The sequence below is a fragment of the Lissotriton vulgaris genome, chromosome 8 (assembly GCF_964263255.1).
Source record: "Lissotriton vulgaris chromosome 8, aLisVul1.2, whole genome shotgun sequence".
Classification (NCBI taxonomy): Eukaryota; Metazoa; Chordata; class Amphibia; order Caudata; family Salamandridae; genus Lissotriton; species Lissotriton vulgaris.
The window spans coordinates 1,209,703,993-1,209,726,321 of NC_141696.1; the positions used below are offsets into that span (position 1 = coordinate 1,209,703,993).

Here is a 22,329-nt window from a genome sequence, read left to right on the forward strand (position 1 = left end):
CCAGTAGCCGCAGCGTTGCCCGGATGTCTCAAATCCGTTGCTGCAACGGGTGTCAGCATTGAGAGGTGTGAAAGCATAGTGATGGGACATCAATTAGTGGTGTATGTACCTCATTCTGTAGAACTGGTAATGACCAGGACCAAGACACAGCACTTGACCAATAATAGGCTCACGCGCTACGAGCAAGTTATTCTTGCTGCGGAGAACGTGACCCTTAAGAGGTGCTCTGTTTTGAATCCTGCCACTCTGATGCCACTCCCTAATGATATAGAAGACGAAGAATGTGATGATCACGATTGCCTTGATGTGACTGAACTATGCACCAAGCCAAGACCAGATATTGTGGATGAGCCGTTGACCGACCCTGATGAAATTTTCTTTGTTGATGGCTCATGTGTAAGAGACAATACTGGTCAGTTGAGAGCAGCTTATGCTGTTTGCACCATTACTGGAGTTGTGGAAGCCGCTTGCCTGGAAGGAGTACACTCTGCTCAGGTAGCTGAAATCATTGCATTGACACGTGCCTGTTTAGCAGGTAACAAAATTCGAGTCACCATTTACACAGATAGCCAATATGGTTTCGGTGTAGTTCATGACTTTGGGCAATTGTGGTCTCAGAGAGGTTACATGACCTCCTCAGGTTCGCCTATTCGAAATGGGGAGTTTGTGCGACTACTGTTAGAAGCGTTACAAGGTCCAGCAGCAATTGCCATTGTTAAATGTGTAGCACACACCAAAGGTACGGATTTTGTGTCCCAAGGAAACAGGTACGCCAATGAAGTTGCTCGCTACTGCGCGGAGCAAGGATACTCTTTCACGGAAGTGGAAGTGGGTGGAACACAGGAAAAGACAGAGTTAAACATGATGCTAGAAACAGTTGATCGTGGGATGATTTAAAAGGCATGCAAGAGAACGCATCAGATTTTGAGAAAAAGGCATGGGAAACTGCAGGTTGTGTAAAAAGTGAAATGGATTTGTGGATTTCAGCAGATGGAAGGGCAGTATTACCAAATGAATTAGTGAGTCCAATGGCAAGACAGATACATGGTCCAGTACATTTAGGAAGAGATGCTATGCTGCGGGTATTTAGGCAGACTTGGTATAACCCCAAGTTTAGAGTAGCCGCAGAAGCAGTGTGTCAGAGGTGTGTAACATGTCAGCAATTGAACGTAGGGAAAAGGACACCAGTTACATTGAGTCACATTGGGAGGTCTGGTGGGCCTTTCAATAGAATGCAATTAGACTTTATTGAGATGCCAAAATGCAACCGCCTCAAGTATGTTCTGGTGGTTGTATGCATATTTTCCAGATGGGTCGAGGCATACCCTACACGCAGGTGCGACACACTCACAGTAGCAAAGTTGTTGCTTAGAGAGTTAATACCACGCTTCGGGGTGCCGACCTCTTTGGAATCAGATAGAGGGACACATTTCAACAGTGAAGTTGTGAAGATGATTTGCTCCGCATTAAATATTGATCAGAAGTTGCACTGTAGCTATCGACCAGAGGCTTCGGGAATCGTGGAGCAGATAAATGGGACTGTAAAATCCCGAATGGCCAAAGTGTGTTCATCGACATCCTTAAGCTGGCCTGATGCCCTGCCATTGGTACTCATGAGTATACGTAGCACACCAGCCAGGAGAACAGGTCTCTCTCCACACGAGGTTCTAATGGGGAGGGCAATGAGACTTCCATCTGTTCCAACTGCAGCTTTGTTGAATATCACAGATAATCTGATCCTGGATTATTGCAAGGGACTTTCTGATGTCATTCATTCTGTGTCTCTTCAGGTGCAGGCGGCTGAAATTCCATCTTCCAGAGACCTATGTCACGACCTGTGCCCTGGTGACTGGGTGCTGGTGAAGAAACACGTCCGAAAGAACTGCCTAGATGTGCGCTGGAAAGGACCCTACCAGATAATTCTGACAACGAATACTGCTGTCAAGTGTGAAGGGCTGCCAAATTGGATTCACGCCTCCCACACTCGAAGAGTTCCAGCACCCCTGGAAGAAACAGCTCCTCTCACAGATGAAAATCCAGCTGTGGACGGCGAACCACTAGAGGGGATCAGTCAAGCTGTGGGGGTGTCGGAGGAAGCTAGGAGTGCTTCAGATCAAGCGGAAGAAAGACCAGACGACAGTGAAACTGAAGTTGCCACAGAAGGAGAAAGTTGCTGTGAATACGGCTCAGACACTGATCAAGTCACAAGTGATCAAGAACCGAGTGTGAGGACATGAAATAGGAGAACAAGGCGTGGAGAAGCTAGTTGGCCTGAAAGGAAGAAGAGGCCGAGCTTGAAGCCAACTCCAGAGAGAACCCTTGCTCCTATATCGGAAGACTCAGATCTGGACGAAGGTGCACAGAATCAAGAACAGGAGGGTCCAATAAGATCAAGGATGGTGCGAGTGCCCTGCAGAAGATACGCCACTCCTGAGTGGACCTACCTAGCAGCAGATGTCTGGTGTACGGAAATCCGGGAGGGTGAGGGAAGTGACAGTGACCAGTACTGACCCAATCATAACGTTGGAAGTGGTGTTGTTGGTACCTGGACTTGAGATCGAAGGATTGCTGACACTCACTGTCCCCAATCCTCCATATCTGAGTAGAATAAGAGAACTGGTTTTAAACAGAGTAGAATTTCCGACATTTGGTCCAACGATACCAGCACTCGAGGAGATCATTCTTCGTTTAGAAATTTTAGAATACGTGATTAGAGCAGCTGGAACACGCATGATTGTAGACTGCTAAAGACTTTGTAAATAAACAAGATTGAGAGATAACCTAGCGCCAAGTGGAAGAAGAAGAAATTTAGGGACTTTTCATTTAGTGGATGGAGAAGGGCTAGGGTTGTCTGTTGCTATAATTCAAAAGACTGATCTTGCAAAAGGGTATCAGCTTCCAGGTGTGGTTCAAAAAGATCGAATAAGCAAAGAAAACACTGTTGAAGGATCAAAGAAAAGAGACTTTGTGTTGTGGCAGAAAAATAGAACTACACTGTCTTGAGATCATGGAGGCCGGCAACCCGAACCGCAAGGCAAAATGCATAGTAGGCACACTTATAGTGGGAGTAATTTTTCTTATAGTTTTAGTAGTTACTGTATCATATATAGTGGGACATGAAAATGAAGAGAAGGCAACGAAGGCAGCAAAAGATGCAGCGACATTGAAACCTACTACTGCTGGTTAAAGGGGGGACAATACAGAGAAAGATAAAGCTTTGCTAGCAGCAGAAACTCGTAGGTTGCACGTAGATGAATCACAAGGAAATTTCAAATCAAATGCATATGCTAAATTGCTGTATGAATACATTGATGCTATGGATGCAAAGGACTGTTACGTCTGCATGCAATTGCCAGCCTCTGTAGACGAAGGTATTAGGTACCATCATCTTCCATTGACTTATGGAATCACATGTAGTTTGTTGCTTAGTATATTTTATGGACGCGATAGCTTTGAGTATTATTTTTCAGATTTTGACGCTGTTTTACCAGAGGTCCCGGCCTACAAGCATATGAATAAGTGGGACTACTATAAGAGTGAAGATAGATTGAGGAAATGTTTCATTCCTTGGAATACGCTGGATACTTCATATGCCCGAAGAAATAATTTGACTTGTAAAGTGTCAGAAATTGAGAAGAAGTTTATAGGGCAGGTGGATGATCGATATAGGAGGCAGAAGATCCTAAAGGCTTCGGGCCAATGGAAAACAGATTGGACCGAGGAGGAAAAGTTACACAAAAGGAAGGGTAGTAATGGTCCAATAGCTTTAGATCGAGAGCAAAGAGGGAAACTATGTATATACAGGGGTAAAACCTACTATGAGAATGTGTTTGTGGGAGAAGTAAGTTGTGAACATGCTTTCCAAATTGAATACTATACAAAGGTTTTTTTGAAGGGAATGCAGGTGATCCCGAATGTATATTTTGTTTGTGGAAGAAATGCATATGTGAAACTACCTGATAATTGGTACGGATCATGTTATTTAGCAATTGTCTTCCCAAAAATATACCATGCTAAAGATCTAGAAATCATAGAGGGAAGAACTCAAGCCAGAGGGAGAAGGGATGTAAGCACTGATGAGGTAATTGGAGACGTATTTGGGGCTGTGTTCCCTCTTTTAGGGCTAATACTGAATGATGTCAAGATTAGGAGATTGGCAACAGTTGTAGATAGGTTGTCTGCCAGCACTGCTAGATCACTGATGCTGGTGGAGGGAGAGATGCAATCGATAAGGGCAATGGTTCTCCAGAACCGACTTGCTCTAGACGTTCTGTTAGCCAAAGAGGGCGGAGTCTGTAAGGCTTTGAAGGTCCAGGAATGTTGCACTTACATTCCAGACAATTTAAAACCTCTTGAAAAGTATATACAGAACATCACTGAAATTCATCATGAGATTGAGGATCTGACACAGGTGAATGTGTGGGAAAAAGTGGGTCATGGAATGGGTAAAGTTGGAGGTTGGTTTGCCAATTTAGGGAAGAGTTTCATTTGGTACATACTGAAACCTATCATCATAATAGTGATCTGTGTAATCACATTGTGGGGGTTGGTGAGGCTGTATCAATGGTATAGGTCAAATAGGTTGCAAAGATCCATGAGAGAGCAGGAGCAGAGGTTAGCTGCGATGCAGGATAACCAGTACAGGAGTCTGAGGGCTCTAGAGATGATGAAGCGAGGGAGTACTGCAACGAGTCCCGTTTGATTCAATTCATACTCTCAGGAATAGTGTTGTGATGGTGATGACCTCTAAAGGTCATCAAAGGGGGGAACTGAGAGAGCGCAAATCAAGTAAAATGTAGAGGTGCACCATATTTACAAGCACGTTGCACCAGTTTAGTTAAAGGAACATATAAGAGTGTCGAATTTATAGAGTGCATACATATAAGAGTGTTTAATTAATACAGAGTGCATATATCAGTGTGAAAAGCTAATGTAGGAGTGTTTAGAGATGTTAGAATGATATTAAACTCCATGTTATGTGGCCGTTGCAGAGGAGAATGTAATGTTGCTAAACGTAGGAATGTGTAGGCCTCATAGCCGTTTACTGAAGAAAGAATACGTGCCTTTACAATTTCACATGATATGGATTACTGTTGTCATAATTCAAAGTATTATTGATCATAGAATTGAAATTATATGTTTTATAGAAGTGTTCCTCATAACCAGTGTGTGTAATAAATTAGAATACTGTTTAGGCTAAGAAATAAAGATTCATTGAGTGCACAGGCCTGTTTCATGTAATTCTAGCAGGCCTGAAGAGATAAGGCCGTTTCTTTAAATCTGCATGTGCTCGTTAGAATCAGGTCGTGTTAAGCATAAATTGTGAACCATGCTCGAAGGTTTACGACTCAAGAGATAAGCTGGAGGCCGGAATTTGGGGCCCACTTCATGGGTGTCTGTTTGCAGGTGCGAGGGGGTTCCAATCAAGAGAGTGATGAATAGAGCTCTGTTCTGCGAGACAGGCACAGGCCTGGAGGAGGGTTCAGGAATTTCCTGGGGGGTACTGTCTTGCCGGAGAAGAGCCTGAGAAGCAAGGTCAACGCTAACAAGGAGCCCAGAGGAGTATCAGCATGGAAAAAGCCAGAACCGACACCACGTGAGGGGTGTACGTGAGGGGCGTCTTTGAGGGGCGTTTCAGCTGTAATTGTGATTTTGTATTAGGGACAGCACCCCTGGGTGGAGAGAGAGCAGATGGCCTGAGGAACCTAAGAGAGTGGATGGGTAGGCAGATAGAGCATAACTGCGGTGCACAGATTTACAACAAAGACTAAGGGAAAGTGAGTGATCTTCTTTGGAAGTCACCACGGCTGACACCTTTTTAGGTTAAGATCCTGCTAAGTAGGGATGTCACTTATTCTAGTGTAGGGACAGTCTAATCTGGATTTTTCTTCCTTTTGTAAATGACGCTCAAGTTACAACTTGTGTCTATTCTTGCAAACTTGCTGATCTTTGAATTAGTCTTGGTGATATTCTTCTGTCGCCTAAGAGCATTTAGAGAATTCATGTTTGTATTGATGCCAGTGTATCTTTTGAACCTTATATTGAGATGTTTGTATCTCCAGTTATCTTTGGCTTTATAATAAAACTTTAAAACTTATTCGTAGTAAGTGGTTCTTCAGAGTTGCGTAAAGTCTTGAACTGATTAACCTAGTAGTGGATTGCTTTTTACTCTATGACAGGTAATAAAGGTTCAGTCAACCTGGGTGGGATCTAGATCTATGGTGATCTGATAAGAGATCAAAAATCCCGCCGTAACAATACCAACAGAGGCAAGCTCACAAATCCGTGGACACTATTGCAACTAGGATGTAGACAGGAGCTGGACTCGTAAAACAGCTGACAAAAAGCAGATGAAGTGGCTTTTAAATCTTTCGCTGGTTGCTTAAATGTCTAGGGCAGGACTCCTTAATATATCGCTCTTCTCCTCGAGCTTTGGCCTAGAATACGCCTCTGTATGCACCGTAAATCTGCACTGCGCCGCTCCCCCTCATAAGTCTTGACCGCTGATACCACTTACTGTCCACTACCGAAAGGCGCAGTGTTGTTCCAACGCGTGGTGCGTCTGTTACAGTATTGGCGGTGGAGCTGTTCCCACTGGGTGCGAGTGCTGTTCGTTTCCACCGGTAACCTCTCACCGCTCACTGATTTAAGCTGCCCGGTTCCGTCACCTCCAGTGTTTAGCGCTGCCTCTGCTCCTCACCTCGCGCTTGTGCCCCTCGGATCAGGTCTCCACAGATCAGTTGTTGCTTGAAACTTTAATACTTGAGGTCCGGTCATATCCTCTGTTCTGTCTATCGTCACAGTAATGGCTTTTTTTTTTCTTTTGGGCGCTTGTTTGCAACTTCAGTTGTGGAGGATATTGAAGGATAATTGGCGACCGAGAGGATCTCGCTTAAGTTGCGGCCATCTCTCTTCATGGCTAGCTCCGCCCCCAACTGCCTATTTCCAGTGCTAATGGTCCTTCAAATGTGATCCCAGCCCTGAAGCAAGTAACATCTAACACATGATCAAGGGCATTTATAGCCTAGTTGCCTTTGCAGCATTACAACCCAATCTAGACAAAGTAACTGTGTGGGACAGCAGCAGTCTTTTATCGGTGCCCAGACCAGATGGGGGCAGGAGAGGAGTGGGAACCAGCTCCTCCATAGGCAACAGCGCTCACAGCTGGAAAGTGCTCCTTGCAGCAGAAGCAACATACCACTTAGCATAGCCTGGACAGTGGGTGCTTCCTGCCCACAGTTGCAGTGCCCTGGGCCCGCTGCTCCACTTTTCGGGAGCACAGTTGCAGGCCCTGGTGTGAGACTGACCTTACCCAGTAGAAGCAGGTGTCTCCAAACCGGTCCTGGAGGGCCGGATCCATGCCAGATTTTTAAAATAACTACATGTATCTCAATGGGGATATCCAAAAAATCTGGCATGGATCCGGCCCTCCAGGACCGGTTTGGAGACCCCTGCGGAGTAGAGAATGGGTGCCCAGATTTGCGATGGCCTATGTGCCTACCTTGATGGAATGTACTCTTACATTAGGTACACACTATAAGCGTGCATCTAATTTACCTGTGAAAGACATTAAGTTGATCTCTGTTACGACAGCAGATTATAGTTTGCAAGTCAAGCCCAACTCACTATTAACACCTTCATCTTCCTCTGGCATAGCTGTCCTTAAATTGGTCAAGCACAGTTTAGTGTTTATATCTAACCCACTAACAAATATTTGCAATGCAATTGGTCTCGCCCTTGGGACCTTATTAGTATTTAGCTATGCAGCACATTTTTATGGGTACAGCAATATTAATTCCAGATAAGCCTAAAAATAATAGTAAATCAGAGATTATACATAGCGACTTGGTGATTTAGGGCGGTAGTCGAAGTGCATTAAAAAAGTAAAGGGATCTTTGATATTGTGTGCCATGGGGCAGGGTCAGTGCTTGAGGGGACAGGGTCAAATGTGTGGTTAAAAAAACATGCAAACAGCGGGTGCAATGCTGCTCGTTCCTGAGGCAATACTCCATAGGAGTTAACTTGTGAGAAAAGGTGGGCATGCACAAACCATTAGCCATTTGCAGGGTATGATTTTGGAATGACACAGACATAAGTCAATTCAAAGCGGTCAAGTGAGTCAGACCCCACAAAGTACATACAACAGATCACCTGACAGTTGCACTGTCTATGCTTGACCTAAACATGGCTTCTCTGGCAATGTAAAGTTAATGAGAATGGGACTTCAGCATTGCTACACTGCTCTGCTTCACAGCCACACATTTGTGTAAAATTATCATCATGGGCATAAGAACTGGGGGAGGGTAAGCAAGAGTCAAGGAGGTCGGGAAGTTACCACCCCACAATTTATTTTAATAGGGGGGATAGTATCACCCCTCTCCTCTGCCCCCCAAGATCTTAAAGTGAAAACTGAAGATTAAACAGGGACAGTCCCAACAGGTTTCTCTCAAGTCCTGCCACATCACAGGCCTCCTTAAAGCATTGTGATTGGTGGAGCAAATTCTGCTGTGAGGGAGAGAGAGGAAGTCTGTGTCCATGTTGTTTTATTGATTATTTAACTGTCGTCACTGGCGTGTTAAACCTCTTGTAGAATCCGCCCGTCAAGCCAGCAGAGTAACGCAAGGCAGAAGATGCTGTTTTATGTTAACTGACTGAGAAAAATAAAACATTTTATGAAAGGTTTAACTGACAGCAGTTAAATAATCAGCAATAACAGAGAGGTCTCCGAGGCCCTGCAGAGTCTGCTCTTCCAGGAGGCGCTCGGAGAAGTGCAGCATGGTTTTAGACAGGCATGTTGTTCTCTTTGATCTCCAGAATCTCTGCAAACATTAAAAACAAATGCACAGCTTCACATTTCATGACTTTGCACATGCATATATGTTTATAGTTTAAGTCTTCTTTAAGAAGTGATAAATGTGTTTGTTGGACTTCGTATACTATCACTTTTGGAAATAGCCCTTTTTGCAGGGTTATCCCCACACTTTTTGCTTCTTCCTCCTCTTTTTTCCTGACTTGTTTGTGTTGGTTTTAGGACTCTGGGCACTTTACCACTGATAATCAGTGCTAAAGTGCATATGCTCTCTGTGTAAATTGTGTTATGGATTGGTGGATTGGATTAGTCGCTAGGAAAGTGCACTGAGTGTGCCAGGGCCTGTAAATCAAATGCTACTAGTGGGCCTGCAGCACTGGATGTGCCACCCATGCGGGTAGCCCTAAAAAGGTACCTCAGACCTGCCACTGCAGAGTCTGTGTGCACTTTGTAAATGTCATGTCGACTTGGCCCATGCACACACTGGCCAGTCCCTAACCTTCCCTTTTCTTACATGTCAGGCACCCCTAAGGTAGTACCCAAAGTACCCCTGTGGGCAGGGTGCAGAGTATGAGAAAGGTAGGACATGCCCGGGTGTGTGTGGCATGTCCTGATAGTGAATTACAGCCCATTTTGTTTTTCACTATTGCAAGACTACCTGTTCCCCATCGTACAGAATGGGAAGTTTGTTTATAATATCTTATAAACATAACTGGCCTTGGGAACTAGGTGGGAAAATAACATTTAGTATGCCTGAACTCAGAATCCAACAATGCATCTTTTAGTAAAGGTGAGTTTTACATTGTGTGTTTGAAAATACCACTTTTAGGAAATAGTTATTTTCTTGCTCAGTCATCCTGTAAGCCTCTGCTTGAATGTAAATTGAATGTCTGGGTTTTAGACGACAGATGGCTAGAAAGCAAGGGTGGCTCCCGATAGTCTAGGTAGGTCAGGAAAGGACTGAATATCAATCAATCAATCAAGTATTTTTAGAGCGCTCTACTCACCCGTGAGGTTCTCAAGGCACTAAAGGGGTGGGGAAAGCAACTGCTGGTCGAACAGCCAGGTCTTGAGAAGTCTCCTGAAGGTTAGCAGGTCCTGGGTCTGCCGAAGTTGGATGAGGAGGGTGTTCGATGTCTTTGCGGTGAAGTGGGAGAATGATCTGCCGCCTGTGGTTGTTCGTCGGATGCGTGGGATGGTGGCGAGGGCGAGGTCGGCGGAGCAAAGCTGGCGGTTCGGGGTGTAGAAGGACAGTTGTTGAGGTATGCAGGTCCGGCGTTGTGGAGTGCTTTGTGTGTGTGGGTGAGGAGTTTGAAGGTGATCTTCTTGCTGATAGGGAGCCAGTGCAGGTCTCTTAGGTGGGTGGTGATGTGGCTATGGCAAGGGAGTCCGAGGATGAGGCGTGCGGAGGCGCTCTGTATTCGTTGGAGTCTCTTCTGGAGTGTGGTCATGGTTCCTGTGTAGAGGGCGTTGCTGTAGTCCAGCCTTCTGCTGACGAGTGCTTGGGTGACCGTTCTCCTGGTTTCGGTGGGGATCCATCTGTAGATCTTGCGGAGCATTCGGAGGGTGTTGAAGCAGGAAGAGGAAACAGTGTTGACTTGCTGGGTTATAGAGAGCGTTGAGTCCAGGATGAAACCCAGATTGCGTGCATGGTTTGTGGGTGTCAGGGGTGCTACCAGCGCGGTCGGCCACCAGGAGTCGTCTCATGCGGAGGGGGTGGTGCCGAGGATGAGGACCTCAGTTTTGTCTGCGTTCAGTTTCAGTTGGCTGGTCTTCATCCAATCTGCGACTAATAAACCTGGGCTGCGATGGGGGTCGGAGGAGATTTCCTTGCACCTCAAAGGATTTGGCCTGCCTCTGAAAATGCCGTCCCCACCCCCTGCCGGGAAATCACACCAGAGAACGCAAAACAGGTTCTGGCTGGGCACAGACACCCTCTGCCTAGAGGATCAAAGGATTTCTGGATACAAATACTGGGGCCCAGACCCCTGAACTTTAGAACTCTTTTGTATCAAAAAAGACTGCCAAGAAGAAGAGCTGGAGAAGCTGGAAGGAGGGACTACCAATTTTCTATGTGCTTTGCTGTGTTGGCCTGCAGTGGCTGCTTCTGTCTTGGGCATTGAAAGCACTGGACTGAACTTTCTGCAACCTACTTTTGTGAGTTTCTCCAAGGGCTTGGGGTAGAGCTTGCCCCCGGTTCAAGAAGTCTCAGGAACAGCAAAGACTTCAAACTCTTCTGCCCTCAGCACTGTGGACTGTGCAACTCGATGATGACCACAATGCCGCTGCAGACTCTGTGTCCTAAATGCACCGCAGAGGGCACCGCCGCAACACCACACCGTGCCCCTGGTCTCACCGATGACGCCTGCGGCCTCCACCACCGAGCTGCTGCTCGCACCGTGACCTGTGGGCACTGCACTCAGCACTGCCTCGCTTCACGACAACGCCTTGGCACCGCAGAGGGCACTGCCGCAAAGCTGCACCGCGAGCCTGGTCTCACCGATGACACCTGCTTGACGGCGCCACCGAGCCGTTGCTCGCACTACAACCTGTGGGCACTGCGCCGCCTTGCTTCACGCCTTGTTATCTCTGACGACGACTCTCCACGCCAAAATCGATGCTGCTGCTTGCAACGTGGTTCAAGGGCACCACTCATAAAGTTACACAATGCACCGCCCTTATCTTGCACCGCAGCCTTGGCCTACCGACACCGGTGCCATCGATTCCAGTTTGTCAGCGCTTCAGCAACAAAGACGCCGCTGCTTGTATCATGACCTGCCAGTCCTGTGACAAGCACAGCCTTCATCTCGCACCACAACCCTGGTCTCACCGATGACGCCATCTGACGCCACCACCGAGCCGCTGCTCGCACCGCGCCCTGAAGGCGCAGCTGCACTTCGATGCCTGCCGACGCAAGCGCTCCTGACTCCAACAGAGAGGAGATCGACCTGCAATGCGTGAGACTTCCAGAGCCCAGAGGACTCCTGCACCGACCTCCGGAACCAACGCCTGCAGTCGCCGTATTTTCAGAAGCTCAACGAGAGGTCGCCGATGACCTGCATTTCTAAAAGGTACTGTTTGCGGGTCTTCCTGACAAGGTAACTGGCTCGCGACGCAGCGGTCAGCCAGAACGGTTTGGATTTGTTTGCTCCCGACGCTGTGATAGTCCCGGACGGAGCTATTGACATCACGGTACAGTTTTTAAAGCGTATTTTGATAATTGTTCATTTTTATCATTTTTGGCCTTGTCCTAAGTATATAAAAATATTAGTATTTTTTCTAAACTCTGTGGTGTTCTTTTGTAGTGCTTACACTGTACTACTGTTGGTTATGTGAAAATGCTTTACACACTGCCTCTAAGATAAGCCTGACTTCTCGTGCCAAGCTACCAAGGGGGTGAGCAGGGGTTATTTTAGGAGTGTAACTCTCTTATCCTGACTAGAGTGGTGGTTTCTGCCTGGGTTTGGCACATGCCCTAGCCTGCCAAAAATCCCATTTCTAGCAATCAAGTACATGAATGCCTCTGATCTTTTATGCTCAGAAGAAGAGAGGGATTTGAGAATATAGGGGTCTATTAGTATGACGAGCAAATCACCCACACCAGGCTGGCGGTAGCCACCGCTGGCCTGGCGGGGGCTATCTGCCCGCCATCCACGCATGAATGATCCTCGCAAAAATATTATGGCTGAGGGGGTCCGCGGCGGACGGCAAGTCCGTATGCCGCATTTTACCCATCGACAAGTTGACCGGGCGGAAAAGGGCACTAACATGGTGGCGGTGTCTGCATGAAACTGCCATCCATATTAGCATGCAGGTGGAGATGTGCCTTTCCATATCCGTAGCAGGCCTACAGGTAGTTGGGGGGGGGGTAGATGCACACCGTGGGTATCTATGGTACCCCCTGCATTGGCATGGACAAAGTGGCAGGCACTGCGCAGTGCATGTCACCTTGTGCATGCCAATGCATGACGTGCAGTCCCAGCATTGTGGTGGGCGGTGCTGGGATCACCACCCACCACATAGCTGGGAATAGGGGATGCCACAGCCATGGTGGTGGTGGCATCCTGAGTGCAGGTGCGTGACCACCGCACCCCTTGCTGACGGTCCCGCATTCCGTTACGTGGTGGGCAGACTTTGTCCGCCCCCCATTGTAATAGACCCCATAGTGTCGGCCTTTAAATGCACAATGTGAATCATGGCTCACATCCCAGCTTCTCCACTTGACCAACCTGTCTCATCCATGTATCATTTTGATTAACCAAACAGTCTGAGAGCTCATCAAAGTAATTCAGTACAAGTTCCCACTATTACACAGTTAGTATATAATATATTTGCGCTTCCCAATTATTGGTAATATAAGCTATATAAAACAGAAAGCATGACAGCGTGACACATTTTGGATAACTAGTGGCAAAGACGTCAGGCCTTGGGAGTATTCTCATATTTTAAAAAAATGCAACACTGAGAAATGTTGAAAATACATTTGCTCATTTAAAGGTTATAATATATTTCATGAGTATTGTACCATGACTTACTTAGTTTACATATTTTGACGCCTCTTCTCATGCTTTGGTTATTAGACCCAAGCCAGAGCCCTCGTACTGCTATTTTCAAGGTAGTACAAAAGGGAGAGAAGGGGCAGAGGCATATACCACTGATGAGTTGACTCAAATCCAAAGAAACGTGGCCAGCCAGAATCCTACAAAGTAAGAGAAGATGAGAGCAGGTACAGCCAGGGGAAAAACAGCGTGTGGAGTAGTCTGTCCCGATTCATGTGGTGTCTAGTGGTGCTCAGTCAAAATATCATAGTTTAAATATTGACCTACACTAATATCGAGTTCTAAAAATCCTAGGGATAGAATATCGAAGTCAAGAATATCGTTGACCAGAATGTCGACTTTAAGGTAAGTGATATCGATTTTTTTAATATCGAAGTATGTATTATCGAAGTAAATAATATTGTTTGCAAAAATTGAGTTGTAAATAATATCGATTTTTTTTTAGTGGTATTTATTTTAGTATGTATTTTATATGTATGTTTAATTTTTTTTTAAAGTTTTTACATTATTTTTAAATATATGTATTAAATGTTTAGAAAATAGTATTTCTTTTTTTTAAGTACATTTTGCGTTTTAGTATCAGAGCGGTTTGTGGGTTTATAGGGGAATAGGGTCGGAAGCAATTTAAATATAATTAATTAGTTAACATGTGTTTATTTATTGTTATTGATAATTATTAATTGGTAATTAATTTTTATTAAGTGATTCATTTATAATTATATTAATTATAAATAATGTATTATTAATTTTTATTTACTGTTATTGTTAATTGATTTATTGTAAATTAATTATGAATTGGTAATTAATGTTAATTAATTGATTAATTGATAGTTCAATTAATTATGTGTTTTTAATATGTCACAGGTTGTAGGTTTATAAGGGAATAGGGTGGGAAGAATTTAAAATATAATTAATTAGTTAATATGTGTTTGTTTATTGTTATTGTTAATTAATGTATTGTTGATTAATTATTAATTGGTACTTATTTTTTAATAATTGGTTAATGTATTATTATATCATTGATAAATAATGTATTATTAATGTTTAGTTATTGTTAATTAATTTATTGTATATTAATTATTAATTGGTAATTAATTTTAATTAATTGAATAATTGGCAATTAAATTAATTATGTTATTTTAATGTGTGGTGGGTTGTGGGTTTATAGGGGAATAGGGTGGGAAATAATTTGAATAGAATAAACTAGTTAATATGTGTTTATTTATTGGTATTGTTAATTAATTTATTGTTAATTATTAATTGGTAAGTCATTTTTTTAATTGATAAATGTATGCGTAATGCATTGTGTGTTTATAGGGGAATAGGGTGGGAAGTAATTTAATGTTATTTAAGTGAATATTAATTTAAATTAATAGGTATTTATAAATAATTAATTTGTTAAATAATTATAAATATGTTATTATTTTTAAGAAATAAAATTATTTATAAGTATGTTAATTTAACCCCTATGCTATCCAACACTTTCCCTACTGTTGCACTCACTGGAGTGGGAATAGTAGTTTTTACCCCTACGCTATCCAACACTTTCTCTACTGTTGCACTCACTGGAGTGGGAATAGTAATTTTTACCCCTCCGCTATCCAACACTTTCCCCACTGTTGCACTCATTGGAGTGGGAATAGTAATTTTAACCCCTCCGCTATGCAACACTTTCCCTACTGTTACACTCACGTGAGTGGGAATAGTCATTTGTACCCCTCCTCTATCCAACACTTTCTCTACTGTTGCACTCACTGGAGTGGGAATAGTAATTGTTACCCCTACGCTATCCAACACTTTCCATACTGTTGCACTCACTGGAGTGGGAATAGTAATTTTTACCCCTACGTTATCCAACACTTTTTCTACTGTTGCAGTTACTGGGTTTGGAATAGTAATTTTATTTCTTCCTCTATCTAATATTTTTATGTATATTATTGTTTTATGTGTATAGATGTATTTATAATTTATAAAAAAATAAACATGTATAAGTGATTAAAATAAATATTCAAATATATTAATAAGTAAGTATATATTTATATATTATATGTATATGTTTAATGTATTTTAAAATATATATATTACTTATACTTTTTAAGCATTTTAAAGTATTTTAACCATGTTTATTTTAATTATATTTTGTATTTACTTTATTTTACATTTTTTTTAACAAATAAAAAACGATATTTTTAACAACAATATTTTTTGACATTGATATTTTTTTCTCAATATTTTTGTACTTACCTTAATGTAGATAGGATGTTGCTATTCTTGTCCTCGATATTTTTGCTGCAATATTGTTGTAGGTCGATATTTTGAACTTCGATATTTAGTCAGTGATCCGTGCCTAGTGAGTTAGTGCAAATAAGTAGGAGATGGGCAAAGGAACTGCTCTGAATTATTGAGCTATAGATGGTTTAGGGTTGGGTGTAGTTTGTATGAAGCCAGATCATGGAGAAAAAAAGCATTCCTGTTCCACAACCAGTAGATGTAGAACTGCCTGCCCGTTGCTGCAACACCACCACTTCCAACCCGAATCAAATGACTTCAGCAGCACTGCCACATCACAGGATAGACTGGAAGGGGAACACGGGGCGTGGCTAAAGATACGACCAACAATGAGCCCTTAGGAATCGGGCACGCAGCATGAAGCTACAGACATAAAGAAAGGACCATGCTGCACTTGTGCTGTTTCATATTAGAACAAAAACACTGTATCCTTGCCTTTCCTTAACAACACACTCGCCATTCCCAGTGCTTTAAATCATTACAAATATTTCCTTGTAATTAGCAATAAAAATAACTACTATTAGTCTACTCTACTCTACATAGCTATTACCACTGATCAGGATTCTATGTATTTTCTCACTGTACTGATAAAGATTACTCTGCCTGTTTAAGATTACATTCATGTGAATGATTTGATGTCAGTGCCTGCAAGTACAGCTCTTTGCCCAGAGCCTGCAGCCATCTTTAAGTGGTGGGTTAGGTGTTTTAAGAACCTATCAACAAATGTAGATGTCTCAGTTACCTTCTTCTAAAATCTTTGTATGCTTCATATTTTCAGTAAAAATATAGATTGGACTTTAGTATACAGAAAATATATATCATGAACTATATTTTGAGATTTTATTTAATAGGTGTAAATTTGCTAAATTTTCAAAAGGAAACATAGTACGTAAACAATAATTCCAGATAAGCCTAAAATTATTAGTAAATCAGAGATTATACATAGAAACTGTGTGATTTAGGGCAGTGGTCGAAGTGCATAAAAAAAAGTAAAGGGATCTTTGATATTTTGTGCAATGGGGTGGGGGCAGTGAGTGAGCGAGCGGGGTGAAATGTGTATTTAAAAAACATGCGAGCAATGCTTCTCAATCCCAAGGCAATACTCCACAGGAGTTAAGTTGTAAGAAAAGGTGAGCCATACACAAACCTTTAGCCATTTGCAGGCTATGAGTTTGGAATGACTACAACATAAGCAAATCCAAACCAGTGGGATGGGTCAGACCCCACAAAGTACATACAACAGGTCACCTGACAGCTGCACTGTCTAGCTCGGCCTAAAAAGGAGGGGGGAATTTCACTTTCATTCCTTTTCTCACTTTCTCAAGCCGAAAACTTTCCCTGGATCTTTTGCTGCTCTGAAGTGTCTTGTTCTGCTTGAGTGCGGGGCTTAGCCTTTCAGTAAGTACTATGTAGTATACAGTGCTATGGAATATGTAACAACATCGGGCCTGGCAGCGCCTGAAGCAAGACCATGTATTGTGAAAGCAGGTTGCATCTAGACACGGGCAGCTTCTAACCCATCTCTGCATGGCTCCTTAGAACAGATTATAGTTGGATAGACTTCTTTCTGATCAAGTTTCTATTATTCCGCATTAAAGTCATTGCAATGATCATCGTGGCTTGGGCAGACACATACTCTTAAATGTGTGTGATTTTACAGAATAAAAAAAGTACACATTTTAATATTTATTTTTGGTTAGTTGGCACCCAAAAGTCAATTTTTTAATTAAGTCTCAGATTGCTCCTACACATCCTTAGGAGAGCCCTCCTTCAGTTTGAGTTAAATGGTTTGCTTTTTTTTTTATTGCATGTTGCCTTATCACAACTGCAGAGCGATATTGACTGGTACAATAATTGGAATTAACTTGTAGCTGCCTAAAACTTCCATGTCCAGTATGTAAATCATTTTGATTGTTGTTGTGTTTTTTTATTATTACTATTCTTTTTTTTCCAGCAAGTTGTGTGCCTTGAAAAATAGGGGTACAATGTGTAATGTTACCGCATGGCACTGGCTTATTTTTCGAGTCCTGGAAGTTTCTTTTACAAATCAGCGTTGTAAGTTATGCGCATTCAATTGGTATACTAGAACTAAATCAACCTAAAAATCCCAAAGTGCACTTATTTAGTAAATAAATGTCCAGGACTGGAAACCGTGTCAGTGATGTGGAGGCACCTTGTAAGACCAAAGTAAGCAAGGTGTTTCAATGCATTCAGAAACCTCACTGTGCATTCACAATGTGTTTAAATGCATTCACAAGTGCATTCACAACATGCCTTCACAAGGTGTTTAAATGCATTCAGGAACCTCAGTAATTTAGACAGCAGGTGTTGTTGGTTTCTAACTATATATGCCGCTCTTTTGACTCTCTGTATTAAATGAGACTTGTTTTGAAACTTATTTCGTTTTGAACTGTGCTGCTGCCAGTCACAGAGAAGCTTTAGAAAGCCTTTGAAAGTACACCTGTTAAGGCCCAAGACACACACAAACAGTGTCTTAGGGGTAATACGTACATAGTAAATTGATCATGCGCCAAAGTGAGTTGGAGTGGAAAAAAAGGTGGCGAGAGTGCCTGTGGAAGGCGCTGTTATCTGGGGCTCAAACTTGGAAAAAGGCATACTCTTTTGCATAAAGTGCTGAAAGATATGAATGCTCATTGGCCAGGTTAGAGCCGGGTCCAGAGAGTTTTCTTAATAGAGAACTGTACCACCTAGTGCCAAATCTGGTTCGCTTCGGTTGTTTGTGTGCCTTCTACTGAAAACAAGTAATTGGCGGGAATGTCTGCTTCGTCATGATAGACTTTGCCTTCTAAAGACTTTAAAAATGTTGATTTAAAAATGGGCATAGTTACTTCAAAATTAATAATCCATGTCAAATTTGGGGCAAATCCTTAGTATTGCAATGTGACTTTATCACTTTAGTATTCTTTACTTTGAGCCATGGTGCACACCAACCGGTGTTGCTGTGGGAGATGTCTAAAGAACATTGACAAAGTCAAAAGATCTGGCATAGGTGAAACCTATTGGCTTTGCCGTTGCTTGTTCCTTTAGGGCAAGCGTTGACCTCGCTTAAGCATGTGCAGTTGGATTACCCATCTTAAACAAGCATTTACAATGCAACGGTTTCGCCTTTGGAAAAGTTAGAGCTAGTGGCATTGTAAATGACAACATTTTTATTTATGTGTTGGCTTTGAAAACATAAATAAATGGCATTGTCATTTACAAAGCCAATAGCCTAATCTCTCGCAAATGCGACACCTATTGCATTTGCACCCACATACACACACACAAAACCGGATTCACAAGAAGGGAACAGAGGCACACACAAAACCGGGTCACAAGCAGGCAACTGAGGCACACACAAAACCGGGTCACAAGCAGGCAACAGAGGCACACACAAAACCGGGTCGCAAGCAGGCAACAGAGGCACACACAAAACCGGGCCGCAAGTAGGCAACAGAGGCACACACAAAACAGCATTGCAAGCAGGCAACAGAGGCACAAACAAAACTGCATTGCAAGCAGGCAACAAAGGTACCCACAAAACCGGGTCGCAAGCAGGCAACAGAGGCACACACAAAACTGGATCACAAGCAGGCAACAGAGGCACACACAAAACCGGGTCGCAAGCAGGCAACATAGGCACACACAAAACCGGACTGCAAGCAGGCAACAGAGGCACACACAAAACCGGACCGCAAGCAGGCAACAGAGGCACACACAAAACCGGACCGCAAGCAGGCAACATAGGCACACAGAAAACCGGACTGCAGGCAGGCAACATAGGCACACACAAAACCGGACCGCAAGCAAGCAACAGAGGGACACAGAAAACCGGACCACAAGCAGGCAACAGAGGCCCACACAAAACCGGACCGCAAGCAGGCAACAGAGGGACACACAAAACCGGACCGCAAGCAGGCAACAGAGGCACACACAAAACCGGACCGCAAGTAGGCAACAGAGGGACACAGAAAACCGGACCACAAGCAGGCAACAGAGGCCCACACAAAACCGGACCACAAGCAGGCAACAGAGGGACACACAAAACCGGACCGCAAGCAGGCAACAGAGGCACACACAAAACCGGACCGCAAGCAGGCAACAGAGGCAAGGACCAACCTCCTTTAAGCTTAGGATGTCAAGATGAAATAGGAAGGTCTTATATACCTTCTGGTAGTGCAGGGCACTTAAAAAATACTGGAAAAAAGTGGGGGGAACGTATCTGACATTGTGAAATATACAATGTTCCCACTCCGAAAAATATATATTTTTAAATATCCTAGACCAGACTGACATAGATACCATAAGGCTTCGTGAGATTGGGGCTTATTATTGCTGAGAGATTATTGCACAGACGCGCAGGACGACTGTAGGGTTCTGGAAAAACGCAATTATGAAACGAGGGGCTGTCACCATCTACACTATCGTGCATGTGGGAGGTGGAGGAGAGGTTAGAGACTGAGATAGCACCTCTATTGACTATAAATATTTAAGAACTGTGCTGTCAATCTCTGTATGCTATGACCAGGCTCGTGCATGGTAACCTGATATTGCTGTATACGTGTATCAAATTTTTAACAAAATTAACTTTGTATACCTTTAAAACACTAATAAAAACAGTTGTTAAAAAAAGAGCGTAGCTAACAGAGTGTGTAGAGATCTGTGTACGGAGCTGTTGCAGAAAGAATCTCCTCCCAGTATGGTGTCTGGCTCATTGTGTGATGCACATTGCTTTAAAGCCGACATGCCCAGGTGAGGTCGGCCAGTCTATAGGTTGAAGGGTTGGTTATATGAGAGCACAGGAATGCCCTTATTTGGCCAAATGGGGAGGCGCTTGTTGTTGGAAGAAACGCTGTACCCGGGCACAGACAGCCAGACACAAGCGGCTGTCGATGGGAGCAACCTGCAGGGGCAGAGAGACACGAGAAGTCAGAAGGGCTGGGGCAGTCAATGCAGTCACTGCACGTGCAGCGGAGCAGGCAACGCGGCGCAGGGCTAGTGGGGCCCGAACTCACAGGGATGGGGCTCTGACCTGGTGGCGACTAATTAGCTCACCTACGGGAGTTACCCCACGGCCTAATGTATAGTCAAAGCTGAAATTCATGCTTTGCTACACAGGCTAGCTTTGAGAGTCTGTATATGTGAACAAAGCACATATTCATTTCTTAGGCAAACATTTCATGTCTAATGTGAAGGTTTATGGGAATGCGTGAGTTGCCACAAAGAATAATGTATGCATTTATAAACATTTAAACATCAGCCCATTACGAAATAAACAGCGGCTCCTTGTTTGCCTGACAGTTAAAGATATTCCAGGGAAGCCACAGATTGTCATTAAAGCTAGTAGCGTTTGTCTTTTAAACTTAACACTCATCTCCGGAATGTCCTGTAAAATCAAAGGCAATGAATTGTGCTAGAGACGAGTAGAAATTCGGATGCGGAGCACTAAGACCGTGCCATGCTTTCATTCTGGGAGCCCTTTCCTGGTGTGCTGTATAGAAACTATACTTCTGCATTAGAGCTTTGAAGTGCCTGCCGAGTTTAGCGCACAAGCCCGACTTTAAAAAAAAAAAAAAAAAATGTGAACAGGTTAAAATCCTATTGGTTTTACTTTTTTTTATAAATCGCTTCTAAGTTTTCCACGTATTATGGGGCGGAGGAGAGATAGGCATAAGGAGAAAGGGAGTCTGATGGATGGGAGGAAAGCAAGGGAGAGACGCAGGAAACGAACGAGGGGCATGGGGTGGGGGGACTTTAGCACAACGGCGTCAGGGGAGTGAGGGGGGGACACGAGCACAATGAGCAACAGGCCACAACAGGGGTTTACTCATCAGTTTAGCAAAAGACAAGTAATTCTGCTGAACGTCGGCGCGGTTTGAAAATAACAATTTTAAATGTTGCAGCAGCATAAAAGAGGGATTGAGTCGGGATGTTATTTCTTAGCCCAGACAAAGTCGCTGCTGGAAATAAAAGTTCTCCGCCCCAGTCGCATTTCAAAGAGGCCGGTTTTGAATGTGCTGTCTGATTTGTGCCCCTCCTGGCCAGCCTCTGCTTTATCAGGCCCCGGCCAGCTCTGCAGTGCGCCAGGCTATTGTCGGCGCAGACGTTTCGGAGCAGGGCTGCACGTGGCCGAGCACCGCTGCCGCTGCCGCGGAGGCTTTGAATTACTTTGTGAGGAAGCTGCTGCCTGCAGTGGAGACGAGGGAATAATAGCCCAGCCTGAGAAAAGAACAGGCTGATGTGCAGCAGTGTGAGCACTGGCCGCGGCAAGGAATAATGAATAGAGAAAGCGCAGAGGGCGACGGGGAGGGAAGAGGACAGCAAGGGGGAGAGACGGCGGGAGATGGAAGTGGGGGCGGAAGAGAGAGTAAGAAAACAAGATCGAGAAGCAGCCATGGGCACCCTTCAGTGACTGCAGCACACATGGGCAGCTGGCAGCGCATTCCTCTGAGAGACAGCGGGACCCGCAGACAGACAAAGGGAGGGGGCGTTTATACGCGCCGGTAATAGCCGAGGGAAAGGGGGCCAGTGAGGGCACAGAAAGAAAGAATACTTTTAGAAGGGCCGGTGACGGCAAAAAAAGACAAGCATTACGGGCAGAGCTCACTCTCCTGCGGGATACAGAGCAGGGGCTGAAATCACTCTCCACCGGGCGCCATCTTCAAAGAAATG

At 44.0% G+C, this 22,329-nt stretch overlaps 1 pseudogene; it reads left to right on the plus strand.

Moving 5' to 3' along the window:
- The first annotated feature begins 3,007 nt into the window (after positions 1–3,007).
- LOC147698501 (uncharacterized) lies at positions 3,008–4,702 on the plus strand (annotated as a pseudogene).
- The last annotated feature ends 17,627 nt before the right edge of the window (positions 4,703–22,329 follow it).